The sequence below is a fragment of the Dermacentor albipictus genome, chromosome 3, assembly GCF_038994185.2.
Source record: "Dermacentor albipictus isolate Rhodes 1998 colony chromosome 3, USDA_Dalb.pri_finalv2, whole genome shotgun sequence".
NCBI classification, from domain to species: domain Eukaryota; kingdom Metazoa; phylum Arthropoda; class Arachnida; order Ixodida; family Ixodidae; genus Dermacentor; species Dermacentor albipictus.
This window is the reverse complement of record NC_091823.1, coordinates 115,616,452-115,643,453: the sequence shown is the minus strand read 5'-3', so window position 1 is coordinate 115,643,453 and position 27,002 is coordinate 115,616,452. Positions and strand designations below refer to the sequence as shown.

Here is a 27,002-nt window from a genome sequence, read left to right as displayed (position 1 = left end):
CTCGTGCTTAACCTTCTAATGCGTTTTCGCTGTAGTCGCCTTCATGATAATCTCTTATTTGGATCTTTGAATTAGAAATGACTGCGCACTACGTCGCGCTGATAACGATGCGTAGTTTTATTAGCATCATACTGGACACGACCAGCCCAACTGGTGTCCCAGCAGAAGAAGAAACTAAAGGGCCCCAAATGTGGCGTCTGTCATGCGTGAACTGCTCACGCCATGCCACCTATGTTGCGGACAATATGTCATAGTGTAAACTATGCGCCTGGTCTTCCGCCACCGCGAAGTATTCCTTTCGTCAGCGTTTACTCTTATTTTATGTTACTTTTTTACTCTGTATGGAACGCCGAGAAGGTCTTCTCGCATTGCATGACCTTCTGAACTTCTCTTTTGCCAAGTTCAGAATATCACATCGCCATTTCTTTTGTACTTTGGATGCTGTCGTTCTAGGTTTTAACTTCACGCCTATCATAGCATCGCTTTTCGTCATCCTACGATACCTTGTCTTCAATTATTATTTTTTATGCCGGCCTAAACATTCCAGTCACACAGCTATAAGTACTGGCAAGTTTTATTCATTATAAACTATTTATCTCGAGGATATTGGTAACGCTAACTGAATGTACTTGAGCAGATCTACATACACAGGAAACATAATTTATCATGTTGAACTGGAAAAATACGGGAATGGAGAGAAAGGAGGAACGTTAGAAGAGTAGGGCTCGATATCTCGTCGCGCGTGACCAAAGTGTCTGCTGATCGGTTCTGCTGGAACCGTTTCCCAAAAAAGACGTCACGGGTAAAGCTAGCAGGAGTGTGGGGTGTTGTTCAAGCGACATTTAAGAAGAATCGAATATTGGTGGCAGGTTTGTGCGTACTCAATCTCCCACTCGCAACACGGTCTACACATGTAGCTCTTCCTATAGCCTACGCTGCAATTCGGAGGAGGAGCTTGAGGAAGGCGTCCCCGGTGCATTCGAGGAGACGCTAGGAGCGTCTCGTTGCTATACGTCGTAATGGAGAAATCGCCAAATGTCTTTAATGAACCACAGCGTCAACTCAAGTCGTTGGCCGGCGCTCCCCTCCACTGTCTGTAGCTGTAAATATGGAGGCCAAGTCGAAGGACCAAATGCCCAGGTCGCCGGCCTTTAATAGGAATATTGTAGATTGTGAAAATAGCTAGTAGTGAAGTAAAATGCAAGATCCGCGTACTACGCTGAAGAAAAAGTTTGAAAGAATGTTTCCTTTTCTTTTGACAACTGCAAAAGGGGCAGGTGACGTTATTGAAAATGAGGCTTGGCGCTTGTGGATGAACTGCCGCGAACAAGTTTGACGATGCAGGTTTTAATGCCACTTTTGCGTGTATGTGAAGTGCGTTTGTGCATGGAGGGGTGAAGGGTGGAGGGTGGTTTCTAACCCAGACCATAAAGTGCTGCACAGTGGCTATTACGTACAGTTCAAAGGAGCTAAGGAACGTATTTGCACTTCAGCATGTTGCCTACGCAAAGGAAGTCTTTCGACGAAAACTTATGCGAGGCTAATCCCTTATTTACGGCTCTTATGCGTCACAACACGCATAGCATTTTGTGGTATTTCGCTCTCTCGCATTGTGGTGCTAAATATTTATGTGCCTAACTGATGTAATTGCCTTTTACATTCGTACCACGATCATTGCATAGAGGAGCGGTGATGCATATATCACAGCAAGAGCTTGTATTCCATATAGCTTGCCGGGAAGCGTTGCACTATTATGTGTGTTATTGACAGTAAACAAGGCTCATCGCGTCCTGCCTACTTTTGTACAAAAATATACTTGGTTTCTCGTTTGTAGCGCATTTCTTTTGAAAGTGACGAAACCTCTTCTACATTTATTTATTTATTTATTTATTTATTTATTTATTTATTTATTTATTTATTTATTTATTTATTGCAGTCAAAGATAAATACCAGCAGTGACACATAACGAGCTATAATTGAGCTATACACATAATAGGCTCCGGCAAAGTTCGTGAGGACTTCTTGGAAAGGGCGCATCTGTTCCATAATGCTTTCGCGGCTCTCTTTTTGTGAGGACCGTTGTTTCGTAGTTGGTTCCAGTAGGTTGATGCGTTGATGCGACTCACACATAGACGATATTCTGCGATTGCAAGCCAGCTCTTCAAAGGATTGACTGTGTCCTCGGACGGGGCCCGTATTTTTCCATGGCTATGGAAATTACAGAGCATCTTGACAACGCGACTAGAAATGGCCACAATGTCACCTTTCAGTGGATACCTTCACACTGTGGCGTGATAGGAAATGAACAGGCAGACGCTGAAGCGAAAACTGCTTTAGATAATGCTTTGAAGTACGCATTGCGTTCTCACGAACTTACACAAACGCCCTATTTCGTCGCATAATACGCAACCGTACGTCGGAACACTGGACCCAACCTGATCGACGACATAAGAGAGTACACAAATGGGACAAAGAAATGAAATTTCATGTGCCTCACAAGCTCAAAAGAAGCCAAACGAGCATGGTGCACCGGATTCGCCTTGGTGTGGCATTCACCAACCGTTATACACATATGATAGGTAGCAGTGACACTAGCCCAAACTGTGAATACTGTGAGGTGCCGGAGACACTTGATCATATATTTTGCGTGTGTCCCGCGTACGCGCAAGAACGACAGCAACTGGTCTCTTCCATTGCAAAGATCCATAAGAGGTCGCTGTCAGACGAGTTTCTTTGAGGTCCTTGGCCCAATGCAAACAGCGCAGCCCTGACAACAAGTGCCGCTATATCTTTTCTCCAAGCCACTGGGCTGGACGCACGGCTTTAGAGATGCTACAACTCTTTGAATTTGCATATACGCATCTCTTCCTTATACCACCATCATTATTCATCAGCCCTTTCCCTCCCCGTTCCTTTACCCCAGTATAGAGTAGTAGGCCAGAGCAAGTTATAGCTCAAGCCGACCTCTCTGCCTTTCTGTAAATAAATTTGTCTCTCTTTCTCTCCCGACGTATAATCGGAATACAAAAAACGCCCACCCACGCATACTTGCATTCCAAACAGTTGTCAGCCGGACTAGTTGGTATGACGTGTAGTACTACTGTACTCGGGTAAAAGTGCCGGGTGTAGTGGTATCTGATATCAGTGAACAGCAGTAAAATATGTTCCTCTTTTCGTTTTGTACTGTGAACAAGAAATTAAAATCTGCAATAATTGTTAGAGTTTCTCATCATGTTGGGTATACAGGCCGTTGTTCATTTAGTAGCAGTAGTATATGGGTTAATCTTCTGTGTCCTATGCTAAGGCGACAAAGAACAACTTTGTAGAAACAGTCGCTGTGCCGACAGCTTCTCCATTCTGATACTAATCTCACCATGTGGAACTTGTCGTTGCCTCTTCATCGCAGTCAGGCTGACAAGATTCGCGGATATTCGCCTTTAAGTATAATCTATGGTCTTGTTGTCGTATCAGGAAAGTTCTTATCGGCAAATCACTGGCCGCATTTGCTAACGCGCTCGCGCTTTTTGTTTCCTTTCATAATTGCATAGCTCGGTATCCAACACACTTTCATATTCCTGATGCCTTGCACCTTCAGCTAAGACTTTCTGCACTAGACACTGTATTTCTTTTCCCCTATAGATCATCTTGCTTGCACTGCGCTCAAGAAACCAGTAATGATTATAGATCAAAGTAACTTTACGATATTTAGGAAATGATGTACATGTACATTACTAACAATGATGTACATGTACATTACTAAAAATAATGGGGGGGGGGGTGCATGAAACTTCGCGAGACGGACCCGGTATATTGTTTCCTGCCATGGCGCATCTACATTGGTTAATATTTTTAATCCGTCTGTGAAAAATTGAGACAAAGGGTGGTAGTGTTCTCCTATAGCATAATATTCTTGCAAAGGTAGTTGTGATGGTTTGTGTCTTTGTGGCTATTTGGTCCTGCTAAGATTTCCCTTCGGTGCAACCTGTTTCCACGGGGCACTGTCTTGTTGTAGCGTATATATGTTTCATATTTATTGAAAAAAAATATGTTAAGTTTTCATTGTATCTGCAGTGGCGCAAAAAAAAGCATATGGTTAGCCATTGCTTTTCTGTAACTTACCTCTAAAAACATGATGTAGTGAATAACTCATAGTATGGATGCCTCGACTGTGAGAGTGCGGTTAAGATGTAAAAGCTTTGAGGTTTAAATCTGTGGTGCTAGGAGAAAGGCATAAGCAGGTTCAGTGTTCACCTGGGCCTCTGTGTCTTTCCACACGCGTCAGCGAACTTGCCACAATTTCCTTCTTTCCTTCCCTCCTCTCTCTCCTTGTGATCTTTGCTTTCCCCTTTCCCATTCCCCCGGTGTAGGGTAGCCAACCGGACGTTATTCTGGTTAACCTCCCTGCCTTCTTCTTTTCTCTTTCCTCCTCCTCCTCGTGTGTCTTTCCAAACACCGTTTTTTTTTCTTCATCCCTTTTGTCTTTGTCTACTTAAAATGGGTTATTCTGAAAGTAATTGATTCCTCAAGGGGAACAGATGAGAGGCCCTGAGAAGCTAACAGGGCGTAGATATTAGCCGAACAAAGTGACCTAGAAAGATATCGTATGAGCATTGCACTCACGGACCTGTGGTTCGCATCTCTGCTTTTACATTTCTTCTTTATCTGCCTATAGCTGCTTTCCTTATTTTAATTTTCTATATAAGAAGCAGCCACGTGAAGAAGACGAGGAGAAATCATTGTGACAGAAAACTAACGTATAGTTTTTTCGAAACACGTTTGTAAGCATCATATTTAATTCCACGGCTTCGAAGAACCTTGCAAAAACGATAACGACGCTTTCCTTCTCAGTTTATTCTGCTCCTAAACAAGACGATAACATGACGTGACCTTTTAAACTTAAGCGCAGTGAGGCTTGAACGTCATTCCGCTGGATTAAGTTAAGCTGCGCCTCCCGTACTGACGCTGCAGCTTTTAGTCAAGGTCCAAACTAAAGCGGGTTTCTATGTAAACAAAAGGCACACCGGTTGAGAACAAGAACAAATAAATTTCGCCAATTGCGAGCTGGAGCAAAAGGCAGGGCGGCGGAGAAAGCCTTGCCATCCTTTCAGGAAAAAAGTTCAATCCCAAAGTTTCGGACAATGCGCCGCGGGGCACTTGAGGAGATGACATGCTCCGTCTGGTTCACCGGAGACTTAATGAACCTTGCAAGCGTAACTGCTAGAGGGCTTTCAGCAGGCCTGATCAGCCATGTGCCTTCTTAAACGTACGATGGCCCATTTTCCACTGCGTTGCGCAAAAATAAAAACGACAAAGAAGAGGGACCGTGCACCCGCCGTGGTTGTTTAGTGGGTTTGGCGTTGCGATGCGAAGCACGAGGTCGCGGGATCAACCCTCGGCTTTGGCGCCCGCAAACGACATAACAAAAACCTTTGTTTACCGCGCACAGGGTGCATGTTAAAAAACCCCAGTTGGCCAAAATTAGGCCTGGGTCCTCCACTACGGCGTTCCTCGCGTACGGATTGTGGTTTTGGCAGGTAAAGCTCTTGAATTATTTTTTTATAAGCGGACTGTGCATGCGAATGTGTCGTGATATTTTTTTCAGCTGTAAATAACTGTTCGACGTAGCCATATATAAAATTCTGATGGATGTTAGGGCAGAAATACGGGCATTGTGCACTGGTGTGGGACTAGCCCCACTAAGTTCGAATACAAGTTGTGTGCGAATATTCGTAATTTTAAAAAACGAATCCAACGCTCTTTGCCAGTCGATTCATGTTACACTTACACGTTCACTGTTCGAAATCGTTGAACTGTAGCTTCTCAGCCAACACGGAAAAGATTGCTTTTTTTTTCAGTCATTCGTTGCGAGTGCCTCGTTTTTAGACAGTCGATATGTGAATTCGTTGTCGTAGTTTAGATTAAGCAATTTATTTAAAAAAAGAAACCTTTTATTGCGTGCATATACACGTTATGCAGGCAATAATGTCTGGACTATTTGGCCAATGTCTCCACGCTTCTATCCTCTAAAAACAATGTAGGCAATGTATCGCACTTCTGTCCTTGAACTAAATCGACATTCTCCGTGCCTCTAGTTATGTGATGTTGCTTTCTTTTTTCAATATTTGATTGTAAGGGTGCATCAAATGACAGAAAACAACTGTTCCTCTTACAGTCTTCTCAGTTGACCGGACGTTAAAATTCACACATATATATATATATATATATATATATATATATATATATATATATATATATATATATATATATATATGTGTGTGTGTGTGTGTGTGTGTGCGCGCGTGTGGTGCCTGTTATTAATGTCGATATATACAAGATGTCCAAGCTATAACGCCCCGAGTTGTCAGAAAAAAGATAAAATAATTTTACGCGAATAGTATTAAATACATATTGTTCGCAGTCGAGTTGAGCATGCGCCTCTTAGCTCATCGTCTCGTAATTATCTCGGCTGCTGGGCAGTTAATCCTTCCATCTTTGAATCCCGACGCTCCTGGAAGGTGGGCACTCTCTACGGGTCTCGCTAGGTCGATATCTCGGCATTCCATTACGATGTCTTTATACTCAGGCAGCCAGTTGGGGCTTAAAGTAACAAAGCAAGCCCCGTCGCGTTATCACAGAAATTTTGCTCCTTATTTCTTTCTTTTCATTTTTGTAAATCTCCATGGTCTCTTTGGTTTCCATCCTTTGCGTCCAATTTGCTAGTTTTATTTCTCCCACCTTCTTTTTATGACTCCTTGTTGTCTATTTACGCATTCAATTACCTTGTACTTGATTGCCAACTTTCTTGACCTCTTTCTCCATTCCGTGTCCAAGCTTTCGAGGTACATATATTTGTGCACTTTTGCCTGCCATTTGCCTTCATTGATGTCCCTTGGTCTTTCTTCAAAAGTAATCTTGACCTGCGCTCCTCGGACTGCGAAAAAAGACCGACCCATACCTCCCTGCATTGCCTCCTTTGGGGTATTATTGTGGGCCCCAAAGCCAATCGGCCCACAGCCATCTGGGTAATCTCCAACACCGAGAATATTTCTTATTTATAGCACAGGATCGCATTTGCGAACGTTAGTGTTGGCACCTTTACTTTTTTACGAATTCTTCTCACAACCTCGTATTTATTGTAATCCCAAAAGTATTCTGTGTTTCACTATGGCTGCATTCCGCGTTCCCTTTATTTTCAGATTATCTTAGTGAGTGCTTGAGTGGGTCTTTCCTTCGTTTATATATACACCCAGGCAGGCACGTACCCAGGATTTTTTGGGGGGGTAAGGGGGGGGGAGGGGGGAAGGGGGGCATCCCAAGGTAACATTTCTATGCAAGTTAGGGGGGGGGGGGTACCTTTACTAGTCCAAATGTGAATAACGTCCACCATTCGCCATAAAGACACATCACCTCACAAAAGAGAAATAATGTAATAATGAAATAATGAAAATGAAATAAAGTGGGTGTCACAGGTACGCCTGTGAGATACACCTCTCCTTTACGTGGAAAACAAGGAACCACGTCAAATGGACTCGCGCAGGAAAGAAGCGCAGGAAGAACACTGCCAATAACAAGTAAACAAGCGAAAGTGTCAAATAAAGATTACTGTAGTGGAATACAACTGAAAAAACACCAGTTGGCAACCAAGGCACACGGGCCGCGCAGGGTTGTGTTACTCCGCCGGACAATCACAGAAGCAAACAAAATCGTCGTCTGGCGGCCTTTTCAAAATGGCGTCGTACTTGATACCTCCGGAGCGTCTGCTGTTCTTCAAGAGTCTTTTCATCGGCGGAAGCAATGAGGTGTGCAACAGACATGGACAAAGTGTACGGAGTCTGAGCATTTCACTCCTTAAAAATCTGCGGTGCAGTTCGTTTTACTGCTGAACCCCTCTTACTCGTGAAACTTCTCTGCCAACTGAAGTGAAACTTGACAATAAGTATTTGCAGCGAAGCAAGCATATTACTTCAGTTCAATAACCAATTAGGCTTTCGCAATTCCGCTATAATAGGTGAGAAAATCATATGACATTACGCGTTAATAATTTTATTTTTGTGGCTACCACCTTATTTGGGTAACAGGAAAAGTTTGACGTACGAATATTTTGTAGCCTCGAGGAAAAACAGCGGCTGGTGGTCATGAGGGCGTGGGCGGAGCTTGACTGCAGACTGAAGTTGTATACGACTAAGGCAGCGTTTTTCTGAATTATTTCTGGAATAATTATAGAGAAACATATACTTGCGGAACAATCACAGTTCTTTTGGATCCCTCGCTTACTGCTCTACCAAGTTAAGTGCCAAAACAGACTCGTATTTTTATTTGTGAAGTTGCGTAACGATGCGTGGCCGCCAGTCCCGTACAACTGTATAGAGCACAGGATGCTGTGCTTCTATAGTCGGATACAACTTTAGAAAAAAGGGGGCGTTTACTCCTCCGAGGCGGATGCACACAATTATCCACCAATGGGCGCGCACTCCGGACCGACGTCATGCGCCGGACGGCCGGTGACTTCGCCGCTTCGGTCATCTGGGCGGGGCCTCCCCTTTTTTCTAAAGTTGTATCCGACTATAGACGTACTACGCCCACTTCAGGAAGTTAGAAAAACACTCACATAAGCGCAGCAGAGAAGTGGCTAGGTCAGGCGGCTCGAATTATAACTGCAGAAGCGTCATTCAAAACACAAGAAATTGCTCTCCACTTCCGGAGGCGTTTTCTCTACTTGCTTTTTAAATAAAAAGATGTTGATCCATAAATATTTTCAAAAACAACGGTTAAATTTGTTCATTTTCGCTTTGCCTTCCTGTTTGGCTGTTGCCTTGGCTCTCTCCCTTGGTAGATTGCTTCATTTCTCAACTCCTTGAGACCCATGTTTCCAGTTGCCAATTTTGCATGAAAAGTGCTGTACAATTATGGCAAAACCTGATGAGGTAACAGGTGTTATGGGTTTAAGGGTTATTGCAGCTTTTGATGATGGACGCTGTTTCACATTATTTTATTTTTTCACCTTATTTAACCCATATGGTTCCGAGGATCTGCCAGCGTCGCGGTGAGCCGTCACTCGAGGAATTAATGAAGCAAATAGAAAAGTTAAACACAAGTGGCGTTTTCTCCGGCCGGAACTTTTTCCATGAGCATAGAGACCAGCTGACCACGAACCAAATCCCTTTCCTGGTCCCTGGATCAGTCTAAACGAAGAAGATTGAAGTAACGAAGCAACAACGATGCGCGTCACCGTTGAATAGATGGTGACAACTGAATGTATCTCGAGGCAATCGCGCGAGCACCGAATTGATGAGAAAACTGGCCTTCACACCCCAGGAGTGCCGATAAGTACCACCATGGAAAAGGAGTGAAAACCGCAGCAAATGTTGACGGCCGAATAGCTGTGAAATCTCAACATCGATTTGGTGGCGCTTTAGGAATATGTGAGGAGTGGTGGGGCGGGGAGGGGGGGAAGGGGTATGCCTCTTAATTTCAGGGGGGAGCTCCCCCCCCTCCTGCTGAGTACGTGCCTGCACCCAGGTATTTGTACTTCTTGACAATGGGCATGACTTCCTATTGAAATGATAGCACGTCATTACTCACATCTTCATTAAAGACCAAGATTCCCGACTTCTCTGTGCTAAACTTAAGACCAAGTTTCGTCATTGAACTGTCAGTTATATATGCAAGTCTCTGTAAACCTCTTGCTCTGTCCACTAGTAATACTAGTCCGAAAACATCAGCCCAGCTACCTTCTGTTGCACCATCTGTCCATTATCCATGTAAGATAGACCAAAGCCTAATTAACCGCTTTCCACTCGTTTTTTTAAAGCCCCTAACATAAAGCGTGAACAACAATGCAGACGGAGGGCACCCTTGCTTCAGTCGCTGGTGAATTTCTACTAATTCATTGCATTTACGGCCCCCCATACAATTTGTGCTCGCCTGTCCCTATCCTCAATAGCTCCAAGAATTCATCTATGCCCTCGTGCTTGAGAATCTACCCATGGCAAGTCTCTATTTATTTATTTATTTATTTATTTATTTATTTATTTATTTATTTATTTATTTATTTATTTATTTATTTGTGATACCCTCAAGGCACATAATTGTACATTGCAGAGGGGAGGGGCGAGAATACATTCCAAGAGTAAAAAATACAGGATTAGGAACAAAAGCAATATGAGAAAACTAGTAATGCATTCATAACAAATAACACAGACTTACATAACATGAAAATACAGAAAGAGTACACTTTAGCAAGCAGACAATGTATACGAATAAGTACGTAATTATGCCATTTGCCACCATACATTATCTTTATGTTGATTATTGCATTCTTAAAACGAGTGGGGTCACTGATGCTTACTAATGATGTAGGTAGATTATTCCAGTTGACTGAAGCCCTAGGAAGGAATGATTGTGAGCACGCGACGGTGTTATGACGGGGTACGTTAACTTTATGTAAGTGGTCATGACGAGCCGAATAATAAGACGCAGGTTGGATCCAAAGAGGGCGAGGAGATGCATTGTGGTAGTAGATTTTATGAAAAAGGCAAATGCGTGATTCTTTTCTGCCAAGAGCTAATAATGGAATTTGAAAGGTACTCTTCAAGAATGTAACATTAGCAGTGCGATGGTAATTAGCTAAGATGAAACAAACAGAGCGATTATGCACTGATTCAATTTCGTTAATTAATGTGATCTGATGATGATCCCAAACAGATGAGGCATATTCTGATTGGGGGCGGACGTATGTCGTGTACAACAGCCATTTTAATAAAACTGGCGCAAGCGAAAAATTTCTCTTCAAGTATCCTAAGGAGCGGTTAGCTTTACATATTACATATTGTACATGCTGCTTCCAAGAAAGATCGCTAGTTATATGAATGCCGAGATAATGGTAGCATGTAACGCATTGAAGGGGGCAGTCATTAAGGGCGTAGGTAGGGCAAATTGTGTTAGAACGAGAAATCCGCATAGGTTTGCATTTATTAATGTTGAGTACCATGCATCAAGTGAGGCACCAATTAGATAGATATGTTATTTAAATCGGATTGAAGGGTAGCTATATCAGATGCATTAGTTACTTTTCGGTATATAACACAGTCGTCAGCGAATAAACAAATTTGTGAGGAAATGTTATCAGGTAACTCGTTAATATATGTTTAAAATAAAAGAGGACCAAGAACAGACCCTTGTGGAACATCGGATTCAACTGGAGCCGCGTTAGATGTGGAGTCATTAGTTACAGCAAATTGGGAACGAGAGGAAAGGAACGATTGGATCCAGCTGAGTACTCCCGGGGTCAACGTTGAGTGCGCTTAGTTTATGTAGTAGCAGTGCATGTTTCACCTTGTCAAAAGCTTTAGAAAAATCCAAAAATATGCAATCAGTCAAAAAACAGCTATCAAGATATACATGTGAGTCATTAGTGAAAGTTCCCAGCTGAGTCTCACAAGAAAAAAATTTGCGAAAGCCGTCTTGACTGTTACAGAAAAAAATAAGTTGGCGTAAGCTCTCTTAATACCTATAAATGCTATCCATACAGGTCTATTCCGAGCTATTGAAATCTCTGTGCACTTGGTTTGCTCATACATATTACACTCTAAGCGCCTGCCTTGTCTAAACTCATTCTGCAGTTCCCTCAGTGTATCGTTTATCTCCACCCACTTCGACAGCTCTAATTTTATGGCTTACATTATCAATCTATATATTATTGACGTTACTGTAACTGGCTTGTATGAGCCGTAATATCCTTATCACGTTTGCGCTTGTAGATGAGGTTCAGCCTGCTTTCACACCACCCAAAGCAATTTTCTATCGTTTTGATTACTGGCTCTGTGGCATTAGTCAGCAGTACCTTGCTCTTCGAACCCAGCTGTTCGATCAGCTGTAATTGGATTTCATCTGGCCCTTCTTGCGTGTTACTTGTGTGTTACTTACTACTACTACTACTTGCGTGTTACTATTTTCTTTTGCTTTTTCTTGTTTTCAGTAAAATGTTTCTAGACTAAATTTTGATATAGCAGGCTTCCTTGTTGTTAAATCGGTTTGAGTCTGGACTACACGTTCGCTACCTTCATGTCATGCACCCAGCTTTGACTTGTACTTCTTTATATTTTGTTGCACTAGTACTCGCGCCATCCTTTTCTTTTCCCAGTACCTGTTGCATCTAAGCAATGTTTTTCTTCGTGCAATTCATGCACAAGTGTTAGTAATTTATTTGGGGGAAAAAGATACGAGGTTCTCCCACAAGGTAAGGCAAAAGGAGGGCGTGATCCTCCTAAGGCCTTTAGCTCGCTGGAGCAGCAGAAGTATATAGCAGTTTAAGAGTATTGATAATAACACAATTAAATACAACAACTACGACAACAGAAACATCAAAACTATTCACAGTACAATTTTTAAACACGCTGCTAAATATCAACGGTTTGCAAAAGATTAAGTTAATAAATTAATAGAGTACTGAAAAAAAAAAGAACTTTAAGTTACAAGCGTAAGTTAGGCATTAGTTATACATGTCGTACCAACTTTTTCGCTTCTTGGTGATACTTACACGACTGCTCACGCTGTTCGATAGATTGCTTTATTTCCTTGTTTTACCACTTTTGTGTCTTTTTTTTCTTTCCACTGCAACAACTCTTTAGCCCTGCTTGTCTTATCTCCTGCCGCATGACACCTACGGCCTTGTAAACCAAGACGGCTGTAAAAACGTCCTCCATTTCCTCTTCCTTTTTTCGCGCTTTTTGCTATTTCTACCAATTGCTTTTCATTTAGTTTCGCGGCCAGTGCGCGAGTAATGATGCCCTTGCCGTTTACAGGCGCAACACAGCGTTTGCAAATTTCTTAAGCAAATGTTCGAAAATGGCATACTGCTTTTATTCAATATATTCCTCAATCTCCCAAGAGAACTCTAGCCTACGTCAAGCTTATATTTGGTGGCAATGGGGGTTCGTATTAGGTGCAGTGTGTGGCGAGACTTTAACGTTGCAGGTCTAATTATAATCATTGCAAATCATTATTGAACTATCGTTTTCTTTACGTGTTATATACGACATCCTCACTAAAGTAAACGAGGCGCCTTCTTCATAATTACTTAACCCTGGGGCAAATTATGACTAATGCGTAGCCGAATTTCGAGGTTTGTGTACTAATTACGGGCTTAGCTGTTATTTACGTATTCGAATGATCCGAAGCGTTACAAGTTTGTTTTCCGATCAACGCAGAATTTAACCCGCGGCTCTGAGGGAGCCATATGAGTGCCATCGTGGTCAAATGTGGTGAAAATGGCGGAGAAGCAATGGTCAACGTTCTCTCTAAGTAAAAATACCCGCGGATGATTTGCTTCCTTCGTAAAATATTTCTTAACTAGCGCCCGAAAGCGTAATGTGGGGGCAACGTATCAAATGAGTAAGTCGTGTGCTGGCCATGTTTTAATGTATGCGACGTAATTACAATCAACCGAAGTGGTTGTTGCAACTACACGGAAGAAACAGCGTCGCTGGAAGCTGAGTGGTGATTCTGCAAGGTCGCACAAGCCACTGTCTTCTTCTTCTTTTAATTCCGTTTCCATAGAAACGCGGTCGACTGCGTCTGCGAGCCGAACCCGCTACTTCGCGCTACGCAGCAGAACACCATTGCCACTCAAGCACGCACCGCTACGGTTATTCCTTATCTATTAAACGCCCGTAAAGACGAATTGTTTAACCTGCAGCACGCTCTGCAACTTCGCGACAGCGAATTCCCAGGGCGTCGTCTGCTGACGCGAGGGTAATGAAAAACTGCCCACGCTTCCTCCGTGTTTACAAAAACACATCCTGGCGTGGCCCACTTCGCCTAACAGCGAAATCTGCGCTCATTTCTCATCCCTAATACCTTGCTCCAAATAAAGGAAAAAGTAGGAAACTTTTCTTCCCCAAGAAGTGTTGTGATCAAAGTAAACAACTACGACACCAGACGTTCGAGCTCGCGCAAAGCTGTAAGGCTGCTGGTGCCCGCATCGCGTATATCAGAGGCAAAAGGGGGGAAGACAAAACAAGAAACAAAAAAGAAGCATATGGAAGAGAAAGAAAAAATAAATGGTAGCCCCTAAGGCGGGTGTCCTAATCCTTCCACGGGCTGCTGGCTACGATTAGAGATAGCGGGGGGCCTCCCTACAGCGCCCAGAGGATTTGTGACGCGAAGGCAGCGAAACGCCGCTTATCTCCAAGGTCACGGTCGCTGGATCCCTCGCGCACGATGTGGGACCCGGAAGGCCACTAATTGTCCGAGGCCCGCTGCCACCACCGGCAGTCGGCTCCAAGAAACGGCTAAATCGTGCCGTGGACCTTTGCCGCGAGCGGATATAGCGCTGTTGGTTCGAGGGCCTGTATTACCGGAGTCTCCGAAGTTACGCACTTAAGTCGCGCAGGCGATTTCGCCCTCGCGTCGGCCGTCGTGCTAGCCGCGTTCGTGCGAGCCAAACCGTAGCAGCGTTTGCCTCTTGCGCTCTGTAATGAACAAGCAACAGGGGCCGAGGTGGGGGCGCCCACACAAAGCTGCCGTGTCGAGTGCGTGGGAGAGGTACATTCCTGCGCTTCTTTTGTTGTAGGGCGTGTCTTTTACAGCGTAAGTTGTTATGGGCTCATTCTAATTGTCGGTTTGCTTGGCGATGGCGTCCGATGCCACCGCCGCTTGCGTACGATCGCAGAAGTCCCCGGGAATGAGAGAAAAAAATTCTGATCCCGCCAGGATTGAATTCGGGTCCCGCGCGCGGGAGTCAGTTACTCTACCATTGAGTCACCCCAGCGCTTCTTTTTTTCTGTATTACATGGGAGCAGAATCTTTAGCAAAGGAAAAAAAACAAAGCGCTACAGGAATTTAAGGTGACTTGAAACGGGTTCAAAATGTCAGGCAAGCACGTGCAAACGTCCAACAAAGGCATCCACTCTGACATTGTTCCTTGTGCAGCGTACGCACTACGAACGCAGGTAACAGATTTCTGGAAAAAAAAAAGACCAATTGCTTCGCGGTAGTCACAGGGATCCTTAAAAGGTAGGAAACGAATTCTGCAAGGTGTGACATTTAAATCCTTTTTAAGTGTTCTTTGGAGAATGTCCCAGAACACGGCACCCCTTCAATCTACGAAACAGTGATCAATCGTTTCAGCATGTGGACACAAGCGGCAGTTTGTCGACCACGGCACGAAACAGCCCCTATTTTCTGACGAGGTTTTGACAGGAAGGTTTGCCGAATGTAACTTAAAGAAAAAGTTTTGATCCCTGGACGAATGATCATTCGACGGACACGCTTAAGTACATCTTGGTAATGAGGTTCGCAATAAATTACACCATGATGGGGAACAGGAGACAATGGGTCTTTGAGTGTAGCAGAAATTTCTTTGTGGGAGGCAGTGAAAATATATTCCTTACCAAAGCGAGCCTTGTCAGGATTGGGGGCTCAATCCCTTCGTCCGTGGTCCTTTGCCAAGATTGGAGTACGGCATGAATTCGAAGGTAGCTGGCCCATGCCGTCGTCCAACTTATTTACGCTGAGATCGTTGATGAAGTGAAGAGTGAAGAACTGCTTCTCATCGAGAACGAGGAAAAAGGGTTTATTTACAGAAAATTAACTCAGTCTAACATGACTGTTTGAGAAAAAGAGTATCAGTCCAACATGACTGCATGAGAGAAGTGACTCAGTCTAACATGACTGCTCAAGAGAAGTGCGTCCAACAATCGCACAACCACAGTTTTTATACACTCGATCCGCTGGTCCTACGACGCGGCGGCTGTTCGTTTACACACCACCAACTCGCAGCTGCTCTGAAGACCAGTTTACAGACACAAAGGCACACACATTCCGAAGCCCAAGCGACGGCGTTGAAGGTGGTGCCGTTCCGGAAAATCGACGTTGTCGATCGCGCGTCGCTCATTGTTCCGAGCCACTCCAAACCGTGAGAAGCACAAAAACAAGACGTTCCCGCGGTAGCTTCTTCAGGCGTGTCAAATCAGCTCCGCATTGGGGAACTCTAGAATCATTGTCCACACACCGAATTCGTCCCGTCACCATGTCGAAGGGGCTGGAGGAAGGCGGCGGGTCCCAGCGCAAAGGTCGCTTCTTTGAACGCCTCGCAGCTGCAGCACGGAGAGGTGGAGAGCGGGAGGTGCGCGTCTTGCACCCCTTGTCGTAATCGGGTGGCAAGGTGACAATCTTGTTGTGCAACCCGCCGTTCTTTACAGCGCCTCCATGGCCCCAAAAGTCTCGACTGTCTAGCGCTGACAACCGCTAGGCAGGAAGAGAACGGCTGCTGGTCAGGGGGGGATTGATGTCTTGGCTCGCAGCGACCACTTGTGCATTGATGTCACCGCCCCAAAACATCCAACAAGGACAGGCAACTGCAAAATGAACCCCACAACACGGCTCTGCGCCGAGATGACGTGCATTGGCTCTCACTTTAGACTCGCTAGGCTTCAAAAAAAACAACAACAACATAAGTGCAGAAACAAAAAAAAAATGCTGCATTTCACTATGCCAATTTCTGAAGCAAATTCCTGCTGACAAATTCAGCAATCATGGAGGGAATCCTGCTAAATGAGAGGGGATCTTCTTCGCTTAATAAAATTAACACTAGTAACCCTAAATTTTAGGCGGGACCCTCAAACGCAGAATTCAAATTAGCCTGCTCAAACCATCCGCATTGCTATGCAACTTTCCCTTCTTATATCTAACGGAGAAGTTGTACTCTTGGAGAGTGAGGCTCCATCGGAGCAAGCGGCCGTTTTTGTGTGACATTTGATTGAGCCACGTCAGAGGACAGTGGTCGGTCTCGAAGATGAACTTCGCTCCGTACAAGTAACACGACAACTTCTGGGCGGCCCAAACCAAACAAGCGCATTCCTTCTCTGAAGCGCTGTAGGCTTCCTCTCTTACATTTAGTTTACGGCTGGCGTAGAGGATAGGATGCTCCTCGTTATCGTCGCCGACTTGACTAAGTACCACGCCCATACCTCTGTCGCTTGCGTCGCATTGAACTATGAATTCCTTTGTGTAGTCTGGCGCGCGAAGCACAGGGCGAGAAACCAATAGCGTCTTCAAACTTTGGAAAGCGTTCTCTTTGTCCTTATCCCAGTGTACGTTACTCGGTGCTCCCTTTCGGAGGGCGTCTGTTAATGGACTTGCCAATTGCGAGTAATTCGGAATGTACCGTTGATAGTACCCCACAAGTCCCAAAAATGAACGAACGTCCGTTTTCGTGCGCGGCTGAGAAAAATCTCCAATCGTTGCTATTTTCAGCTCAGCCGGCCGTCTCATGCCCTGACCAACAACATGGCCCAGATAAGTAACCTGCGAACAACCAAACCTACACTTTTCCGCTTTCATCGTTAAGCCGGCTTCCCTCAACCGTGAGAACACCTGTTTGAGGTGCGATACGTGTTGTTCCCAGCTGTCCGAAAAAATGGCTACATCATCAAGCTAAGGTAAGGCGAACTCCTGCAAGTCTTTTAGGACAATATCCATTAACTTAGAGAAGCTAAACGGCGCGTTCTTCAGCCCGAAGCTGAGTGCGAGAGGGCGAAAAGTGCCTACAGGCGAGATGAATGCGGCATAGCGGCTGGCACTTTCTGAAAGGGGAACTTGCCAGTACCCCCGCACGAGATCTATAGTTGAAATGTAGTTAGCAGCGCTAACTCTTTCAATTCGTTCCTCAATGTTGGGTATCGGGTACAGCTGATCCCTAGTGATCGCATTTAACTTCCTGTAGTCAACACACGGACGAGGGTCCTTGTTAGGGGTTTCTACGAGTATTAGCGGTGACGTGTAGTCACTCTCAGCGGGCTCAATAACTCCCAACTCTAGCATGCGCTGTATCTCTGCCTCCATAATCTCTCTCTGTCTTGGAGACACCCTGTAAGGTTTTGATCTTACTGGTTCGGTAGAGGTCAGCTCAATTTCATGCGTTATCAGTTCGGTTCTACCCGGCCGATCGCTGAATCTGTCGAGATATTCCCCTAACACCCCTTTTAGCTCATCTAGCTGCTCGGGTCTTAGAGCATGCGAGCTTACCGAGTGTTCTACTACTTCTTCTAGGCCGATTTCAGAGTTGGAGGTTGCCCTATACTCCTTAAACTTGGTACCGATGTCATCCGGCTCTTTGACAGTATAGTTAACGACTCCGCTCCGCTCTACATACGGCTTCATCAAATTACAGTGATATATCCTCACTTCCTTCCTGCGACCGGGCATTCTCAAAGCATAGTTAGTTTCTGAAAGTTTGTGCAACACTTTAACGGGCCCGTCCCAGTGAACTTCAAGCTTGTTCTTTCTTGAAGGTTTGAGGATCATTACCTGGTCTCCGGCGTTAAACGTACGAAGCCTCGCATTCTTGTCATAATAGAATTTGGCGTTCTTTTGAGCTAGTGCCATGTTCTTTCCGACTAGTTCTTGGGTTGCGCTTAGCCGCTCCAGTAAATTTAGCACGTATTCAACCACGGTTGGACTCTCCCCTCTTTCCTCCCACATCTCTCTTAACATTCTCAGTGGAGACCGGAGTGTCCTCCCATACACTAGTTCTGCTGGTGAGAACCCTGTCGCTTCATGTGGAACCGTTCGCAAAGCAAACAAAGTTGCCGGCAGACAGTTCTCCCAGTCCTCCTTGTGCTCGTAACAGAGCGCACGCAAAACTCGCTTAAGCACCGAATGCCACCTCTCTACACTGTTCGACTGAGGGTGATAGACAGAACTGTGTATTAACTTTACCCCGCACTTTTGCAAGAATGTGGAAGTCAGTGCGCTCGTGAATACTGACCCTTGATCTGCCTGAATTTCGGCTGGAAACCCAACTCGTGCAAACACTGTCAAAAGCGCGTCTACTACTTCAGTGGAGCTGAGCTCTTTCAAAGGGATTGCTTCTGGAAACTTGGTGGCCGGACACAGCATGGTAAACAAGTACCTGTAGCCTGATTTTGTTTTTGGAAGAGGCCCTACCGTGTCTATTACAAGTCGTCTGAAAGGCTCTGTTATTAAGGGCACTACCCTCAGTGGAGCTTTCCAAGTCTCTCCTGGTTTACCAGAACGCTGGCAGGCGTCGCATGATCTTACAAAGTTTTCTACATCTTTGAAACAGCCAGGCCAGTAGTATTCCATAAGCAATCTTTCCTTTGATTTGTTTATGCCTAGGTGGCCGGACCACCCATTTCCATGACAAAGACTCAAAAGGTCCTCCCTATACTTAGTAGGTATGACTAACTGATCTAAAATCTTACCCTTTCGATCTCTGTAATGCCGATACAACAATCCTCCTCTCTCATGTATCGTTACGTTGCGCCTAGCAATGCCTTCTTTAGCTGTGTCACGTAATTTAGCTAAGCTCTCATCATTCTTTTGCTCGGCTGCCAGTGACTCTCTATCCACGCGTAAGAGTTTATCAAAGTTCTTTGAGGCCGGTGATAACAACGACCCTGTCTCGCTTGTGAGCGCGTCTGCTTGCTCTTCCTGCAGGCTAGAACTCTGACACTCTAGTGCTACGCTCTCATTGAGCTGGTCAACTGGCAGGCTCTCCTCAACTGTTCTTTTGTCCCTCGGGCCTAGCTCGGATTCGGGTATTGAAGCTATCCCCTTTTCTGCTTCAGCTGGAGGAGCTTGAGCATTTTCAGCCGAAAGCGCCGCAATCTTACGAGCTTGGCCTCGGGTCAATGCCTGTACTATGCCCTCTCCTAGTTTGAGCCCTCTGTCACGCAGTAACTGATTCGAACGATTCGAAAAGATGTAGGGATACTGCAGTGACAAAAATTTGGAAACTGCAGCCTGTCTCTAGCTCCCCGAATGGTCCACTGATTTTGACTTTGGCCATGGGCAGACATACGCTGTGTTCTTCTACAACCTGTTTTATCCATGCTACTTCTCCGGTGAAGTCCTCTACCATCACGTAAGACGGATGGACAATGTCCAGCGTGGCGGCACTGTCTCTTAGCACTCGGCATGGTTTTCCATTAACTTGCAGGTCGTGGAGATATGGACTTAAAAGTTCCATATTCTCATCTTTTTCCTCCACGTAGGAAAAAACTACGCTAGGCCTCTCGCAGTTTACAGCTATATGTCCCAGTTTGTGGCATTTGTAACAGCGAATTGGTCTAAAAGATCCGAACTTTCTTTTCTGTTCTTGTGCGGTTTCTCCGTTAAGTTTCTCCTCGATCTTTTCTGCGGGCTTTTCCGCCATGTCTACAGGCTTCGATCGTCTAGTTTGCGCACCCTTTTTGAACGGAAATGGTTTCCGCGGTCCATTTCGACCGTCCCAGTTTCCCTCCTCGGCGTTCAACTTTCTACGGGTTGCGTACTCTTCGGCTAATTCAGCCGCCCTTTCCACAGTGTTTACATTACCTCTGTCTTGCACCCACAGTTTCACAGCTTGGGGGATGGTTTTGTAAAACTGCTCTAGACACATGCATTCAATGATCATGTCTCTGCTGTCGTATGCTTCCGCGCTTTTAAGCCACTCGACTAGGTTGGCCTTTAAGCTATACGCAAACTCCGGATAGCCCTCGCTATCTTTCTTGCCTGTGCTCCTAAACCTTTGCCGAAAAGCTTCGGCTGAAAGGCGGTATTTCTTCAGGAGACTAGCCTTAACTTTTGCATAATCATATGCATCCTGCACACTCAGTCTGGCGATTACTTCCGCTGCCTCACACGGCAACATAGACAGCAACCGCTGTGGCCATGTACTCGGGCCGAAGTTCATCTTTTCGCAAGTCCTTTCAAAATTGCATAGGAACAAGCCTATGTCGGTCCCGACCTCAAATGGCTTTAATAGCCTGTCCATGCGGTATGATTCTGCCTCACTTGATCGTCCCAGAGCGCCTTCACTTCCTTGAGACAACTCCAAACGTTTGCTTTCAAGTTCAAGTTGCATTTTTCTTAACTCGCGATCTTTATCGCGTTCCTCCCTTTCTTTTCTCTCTCGTTCTTCTCTCTTTTTCAGAAGTTCAAACCCCAGTTCAACGTCTTCCTCACTGGCCTGTTCGGAAATGATATGCAATAATTCTGATTTTAGCATTTCCTTACGTACATCTAGGCCCAGTTCCTCACCAACAATCAACAACTCGTCTCTCAGCAGTGTCCTTAATTCCATGACTGCTGCTTTACTGCCTCGATTCTGCTCTCTAAATCTAGCTAGTAACACACAACCTAGCTAACACACAACAATCTAGCTTCCCTACTGTTCTAAACAGAACAACCACAAAATGAAGCCTAGAAAGTCAAAGCAAAAACCAAGCACTCACCGCAGATACAGCACCATGTCGCAAAGTCCATCTCACCGCTGTCAGCCAGTTGTCAGGATTGGGGGCTCAATCCCTTCGTCCGTGGTCCTTTGCCAAGATTGGAGTACGGCATGAATTCGAAGGTAGCTGGCCCATGCCGTCGTCCAACTTATTTACGCTGAGATCGTTGATGAAGTGAAGAGTGAAGAACTGCTTCTCATCGAGAACGAGGAAAAAGGGTTTATTTACAGAAAATTAACTCAGTCTAACATGACTGTTTGAGAAAAAGAGTATCAGTCCAACATGACTGCATGAGAGAAGTGACTCAGTCTAACATGACTGCTCAAGAGAAGTGCGTCCAACAATCGCACAACCACAGTTTTTATACACTCGATCCGCTGGTCCTACGACGCGGCGGCTGTTCGTTTACACACCACCAACTCGCAGCTGCTCTGAAGACCAGTTTACAGACACAAAGGCACACACATTCCGAAGCCCAAGCGACGGCGTTGAAGGTGGTGCCGTTCCGGAAAATCGACGTTGTCGATCGCGCGTCGCTCATTGTTCCGAGCCACTCCAAACCGTGAGAAGCACAAAAACAAGACGTTCCCGCGGTAGCTTCTTCAGGCGTGTCAAATCAGCTCCGCATTGGGGAACTCTAGAATCATTGTCCACACACCGAATTCGTCCCGTCACCATGTCGAAGGGGCTGGAGGAAGGCGGCGGGTCCCAGCGCAAAGGTCGCTTCTTTGAACGCCTCGCAGCTGCAGCACGGAGAGGTGGAGAGCGGGAGGTGCGCGTCTTGCACCCCTTGTCGTAATCGGGTGGCAAGGTGACAATCTTGTTGTGCAACCCGCCGTTCTTTACAGCCTTAAGAAAGTGAAAACCTTCGTACAACCTCCTTCAAGAAGCTCCAAGGAGCCCGTGATTCATCTCTTGCAGTTGCATATCATTGCACTAGGTTGTACGCCATGTAGCAGTTCATAGGTAGCGGTACCAGGTAAATGGAGAAGGTTGTAGGAAGAATAAGAAGATTAAGGAGAGGTATGCATTAATGCTGAATTGAAAAAGCATGCAAAGCATACCTGAATAAATCGAGCAGGCTAGGTGACTGTGTGCCACCGCTCCGTTTCAAAGGGGATGCCAATAAATCACCATCATCAGCACCAGCATCGTCATGATCAAGCATCATATCAGGCCATTCGTCACAACTTGACCGGCGCGCCGCGTAGCGTCGATACGTGCAAATTTTCCATTGCAGTTGCATTGTATTCCACCAAGTGTCCCGACATGTAGCATTTGCCCGTGGCAGCTTCATGTTGCACGTAGCTGAACCTGGTCAACACAAGCCGGCTTGGTGACTATTTGTCACCGCCTCGTTTCAAATGGAATGCCGATAAATGATCATCATCAGCAGCAGCATCGTATCGTTCCACGGGTCGAGGGATGTGACACCTGTGCCGCATAGTCTCGATATCTACGTTTACTCTTCGGTACACGTTATGGCGCCTCCTCGCAAAGAACGGATCCTCTAGTGCGTGGAGCCGAAAATGGAGCTCCTCCATGGAGGAGCTCCATGGAGGAGCACACGCAACACGGACACAGCCTAAGCCGGAGGAGTGCCTCCATGGAGCTCCCTGGCCTGCGACCCTTCTTTTTTTCGCGTTGCGTGGCTTACTTTTTTTGGAGGGCGGCCTTTCATGCAACGAAGCGGTGACGAGTGTAAAAGGCAGGGAGCTATCGCTGTACAAGAACGTCGAAGTCGTCGAAGTCGTATGACAACCATACCTAAGCATGCCTGTGCAATTAGAAATAAACGTAAGACGGATAATAAATCATGTTTTTCGTTCACATTGTACTGCAAACTATTAGGATGCTTCTTCGCGCACTCCGCGCTACGTTCCTCTTTCGCAAGGCCTTCGAGGCCATTATGCAAAACAAAGCCCGTGAACCCTGCATTGGGTGCGCGTTGAAGAATCCTAGGCGTCATAGTTAAGCCGCAGTTCCCCACCTCGGCGCGCTTTATAATTATATCGTGGTTTGGGCGCGTAAACCCCCAGCGCTTAATTAACAGAATTAAATTTGAGGCTGGGTGGTTCGAGCTGTTCGAGCAAACGGCTTACGTGCATTCAGATTTTTTTTTTTTTTTAGCGATTCATGCGTATGCTGAAAAACGATTTCGTAATCGTCTTACAGGTTGGCGCGCGCAAGAACTACCCGTAGTCACTGTGAGGGGGCGCATTGACATCACGTTGTTTCGGAGATAAATATCGCTTACCAACCAATAAATAACTGCTCAAAGCCAACACAGGAAACAGACGTCGAACAAAGTGATTGGTTTTTTCTATCTGACGTTTCGGCCTCCACACGGGGGCCTTGTCAAAACAGAAACGCCTTGGTCCGCATCTGTTTCCCGTTTTCGCTATGACTATTCCCTACCATGCGAGATTTCTTCAGACCCTCGATTTCAATAGCTGCTCAAGTTGACACGATAGAAAAACGATAACAAATTCGAACGTTAAGAAAAAAAAAAGGAGGATCGTTGTTGTCGTTGTAGTGTTTGAAAACTGTAGCGGACAAATATTGAAAGTTTAACAGAATGAATGAATAGAATTTATTGATAGGAAAGACAGAGAGGTCGACCTGAGCTAGTGCGCTCTAGTCTGCTGCTCTGCACTGGGGAAGAGGGAAGGGGAGTGAAAGTATTGGGATGGATGATGATGATAAGAGAAGTGGTGAGTGCTTATGTACATGAGACAGTTGCCTCGCTAGAGCCGCTCGTCGAGCTTGGTGTCCTTCAGAACATACATACATACCAATGAGCTTCGTCGCATTTTGTGCACTTTCCAACACCCAACACGGAGCTTTCGCTGTAATTATCAAAGTTTTGCTCATATCAATTGTTGCAATATTTTATTAGGGTGACGTGTAAAATTAAGATATGCAGGCTCGAACAAGCTCGTGAAGACTACTTCATATAGACTATGGCTAAATGGCAGTGAATAATAGAAAGCAGCGTACAATGCCTAAAACAGCTGACAATGCGTATACGTCATTGATTATAATTATTTCGAGGTCTCTACGTAGAACTGCTCTTAACTGTGTTTCTCACTGTTGAATGCTGCAACTAGCTGAGCGAACAATCATCTACTTGACCTAAAAGTCAGAAACAGAACATGGTCATCCGAGGCTCGAATGCCGTTCAATACTGAAGTCGACTAGCTGTTGCTTTCATTTGAGGTCGGATCTACATAGTTTCCTAGAAATAAGAATTAGACAAATTATAGCTTCGGAAAGGATCGCTTTATTTGTACTCGGTTATTAAAGCACCACCTTCCCTTTCGCTTTTTATTTTCCCTCTTCAAGGAGGTCAGCAGGCTGTCCCTCTTAGGGGACAACTGCCACCCGCTTCTCTTTCTTCTTTCTGATGTGTATGTAAGTTCACATGAATAATAATAATAATAATAATAATAATAATAATAATAATAATAATAATAATAATAATAATAATAATAATAATAATAATATGATGATGATGATGATGATGATGGTGATGATGATGATGATGTCGACGCAGTTTCACCCGAAAGGTGAAGCATCGGTAGTAGCATCAATAATAATAATAATAATAATAATAATAATAATAATAATAATAATAATAATAATAAACGGCCGGTGAACTTGCCCCTCAGCCTGGCACATTTTCTTGAACAATTCTCACGAATCAAGGCTTTTCTTTGTTTATTGCCATGATCTTAAAGCCCATGTTGGCGTGTTTAGGGGACACCGCCTACCTCTCGTCGCATGGCAAGCAAAATGAACTAACAAATAATACCGAAGAACACGGAGTATTGTCAAAGAGCATGAACACGTGCAAAATTGTTCACACGAGTATAGGAAGCCACAGAAGATAGTACGAGAATACGCGCAAACGCCTTTGGCAGGGCCGATACAAATTATTCCACAAGATACGGGCACGTGGACATAACATAAATGTATGCTTCCCACTGTTTCTGCAAAATGTCGGAAGTCATCAGTATTTCCTCGTTCTTGCTTATTCTTAGTTTCTGTCAGGCGTTCTTATTCTTAGTTTCTATTGTTTCTTAAGACCCTGCACCATTAGGCTATAAGTTGATAACCATTCCTTTCCAGGTAATTTCCTGATTATTTTTTCGCGCGGCTCTTTTTCGACACGTATAGACAACCTAGGTTTGCCCGTAGGCTTGCAAATTAGCCTCAAGCCATAATTTCAATGTATTATTCTCCCTCGCTATAGGGACAAAATGTCAACCGCCCTTCGTCGGTCATTGGTCACGTCAGCTGTCGTGCGAGGATTTGTTGGAACACTTCATTATGAGTATGGTAGCACAAGGAAAGAATAGGACAAGTGAAAAAACAGGGCGGACGCTATACCATTTTCTTACTTGTCCTAGTCTTTTCTTGCGTGGCCATGCTCATAAAGAATCATTACCAACTTGCGTGGTGGTCAGTTCTAACACCGGAATACTGCCAGCTCTAGACATTGTCACGCAACGTTATGCAAGCCACGTAGCCGACTGGCTTCCCTTGTGTTCGTCGCTTCCTCCCGGGCACGCTTCTAATAAGCTACCAGAATGCCAAGCGAAGTGACGTTTCTATTAATGCTAGAACATTATTTGGCTCATCGTGTGGCCCCACCGTCATCAAAAAGCCGTGGTAGAAAAATAGCGTGCAAATTACGTCATCTTCATCTAACTAAAGAACAAGGAAGTAACCACGGTGAGGATTCGTTTCTGGACCTCACCGCCACTTCTATACTGCTCCAAAGCATAACGTGCTAACCGCTGCCCCACCATTGCATTACGCGGCCGTTGCAACAGGCGACAGTGATGAATATCTTCGAGGCTGTACACGTGGTTGGGTTCTGCCTCGCGGGCGATTCGCTACGTGATAGGAGTGGCGCCACTGTGGGCGCCATGGAGTCTTTATCGTCCGAAGTTGAATCTCTCGCGTCTACATCATCGGACGAGACAGCGAAGCGCGGCCGGATGCGACAGTTCACTGCCGACAAAGTGCGAGACCATCGGAACGCAGCGAAATGGTGCGAAGCGAGCGGCCGCAACGAAATAACGTTCACCAACCCGACTACCCGACAGCGCGAAAGGCATAGCGGGCGCCTGCGGAGAGAGCACGACAAGCTGCAGCCGCTGCAGCGAGGCACCGGAATCGACTTGCCGTTCGAGAACGTGTCACGCACAATGCGCGAAGTAAGGTACGCGTCGGCATACTACTCCGATCACAAGTCCGTGCAACTGCCGAACAACTTGGGCCCTCAGATGTCATCGCCGGAGCACATCGACGACGATGGCGAATAAGATGCAATGAACTTCAGGTACCCATCGGACGACTACTGCAACATACACCCGGAGTATGAGGTGGAGTTCGCCTATACGAAGCCAATGAAGAAATGTAGTTAGTGTCAACACCATGGTGCCGCTCGGAAAAGTAATGTCATCATTCGACAAAATGGTGTCATCGTGATGAAAAGTGTCGTCATCGAAAAATAACACCCAACGCAATGGGCGTGAAGCACTGCTTTAATGATAACTCCGCAAATAACACTCGACTGAGAGATCGCAGCATATATGACCGTCTCCGCCGTCTTACGTCGTTGCGACCTCATAGGCAGCAACGCTACACCCAAAAGTACAGCGCAGCGGCACTGAACTCAGCAGCACTTCGCCGCGACACTAAAGTCAGCGACCAAACTCAGCGACGCACACAGCTACAAGTAATGCTCTCGCA

At 45.3% G+C, this 27,002-nt stretch overlaps 1 protein-coding gene across 4 annotated transcripts in view; it reads left to right on the top strand.

Annotated features, from left to right (window-relative positions):
* The window catches only part of LOC135916881 (adenylate cyclase type 8-like), a 729,759-nt gene that overhangs the window by 657,893 nt on the left and 44,864 nt on the right, over positions 1 to 27,002 (top strand). The gene's annotated exons all lie outside the window — the stretch shown is intronic.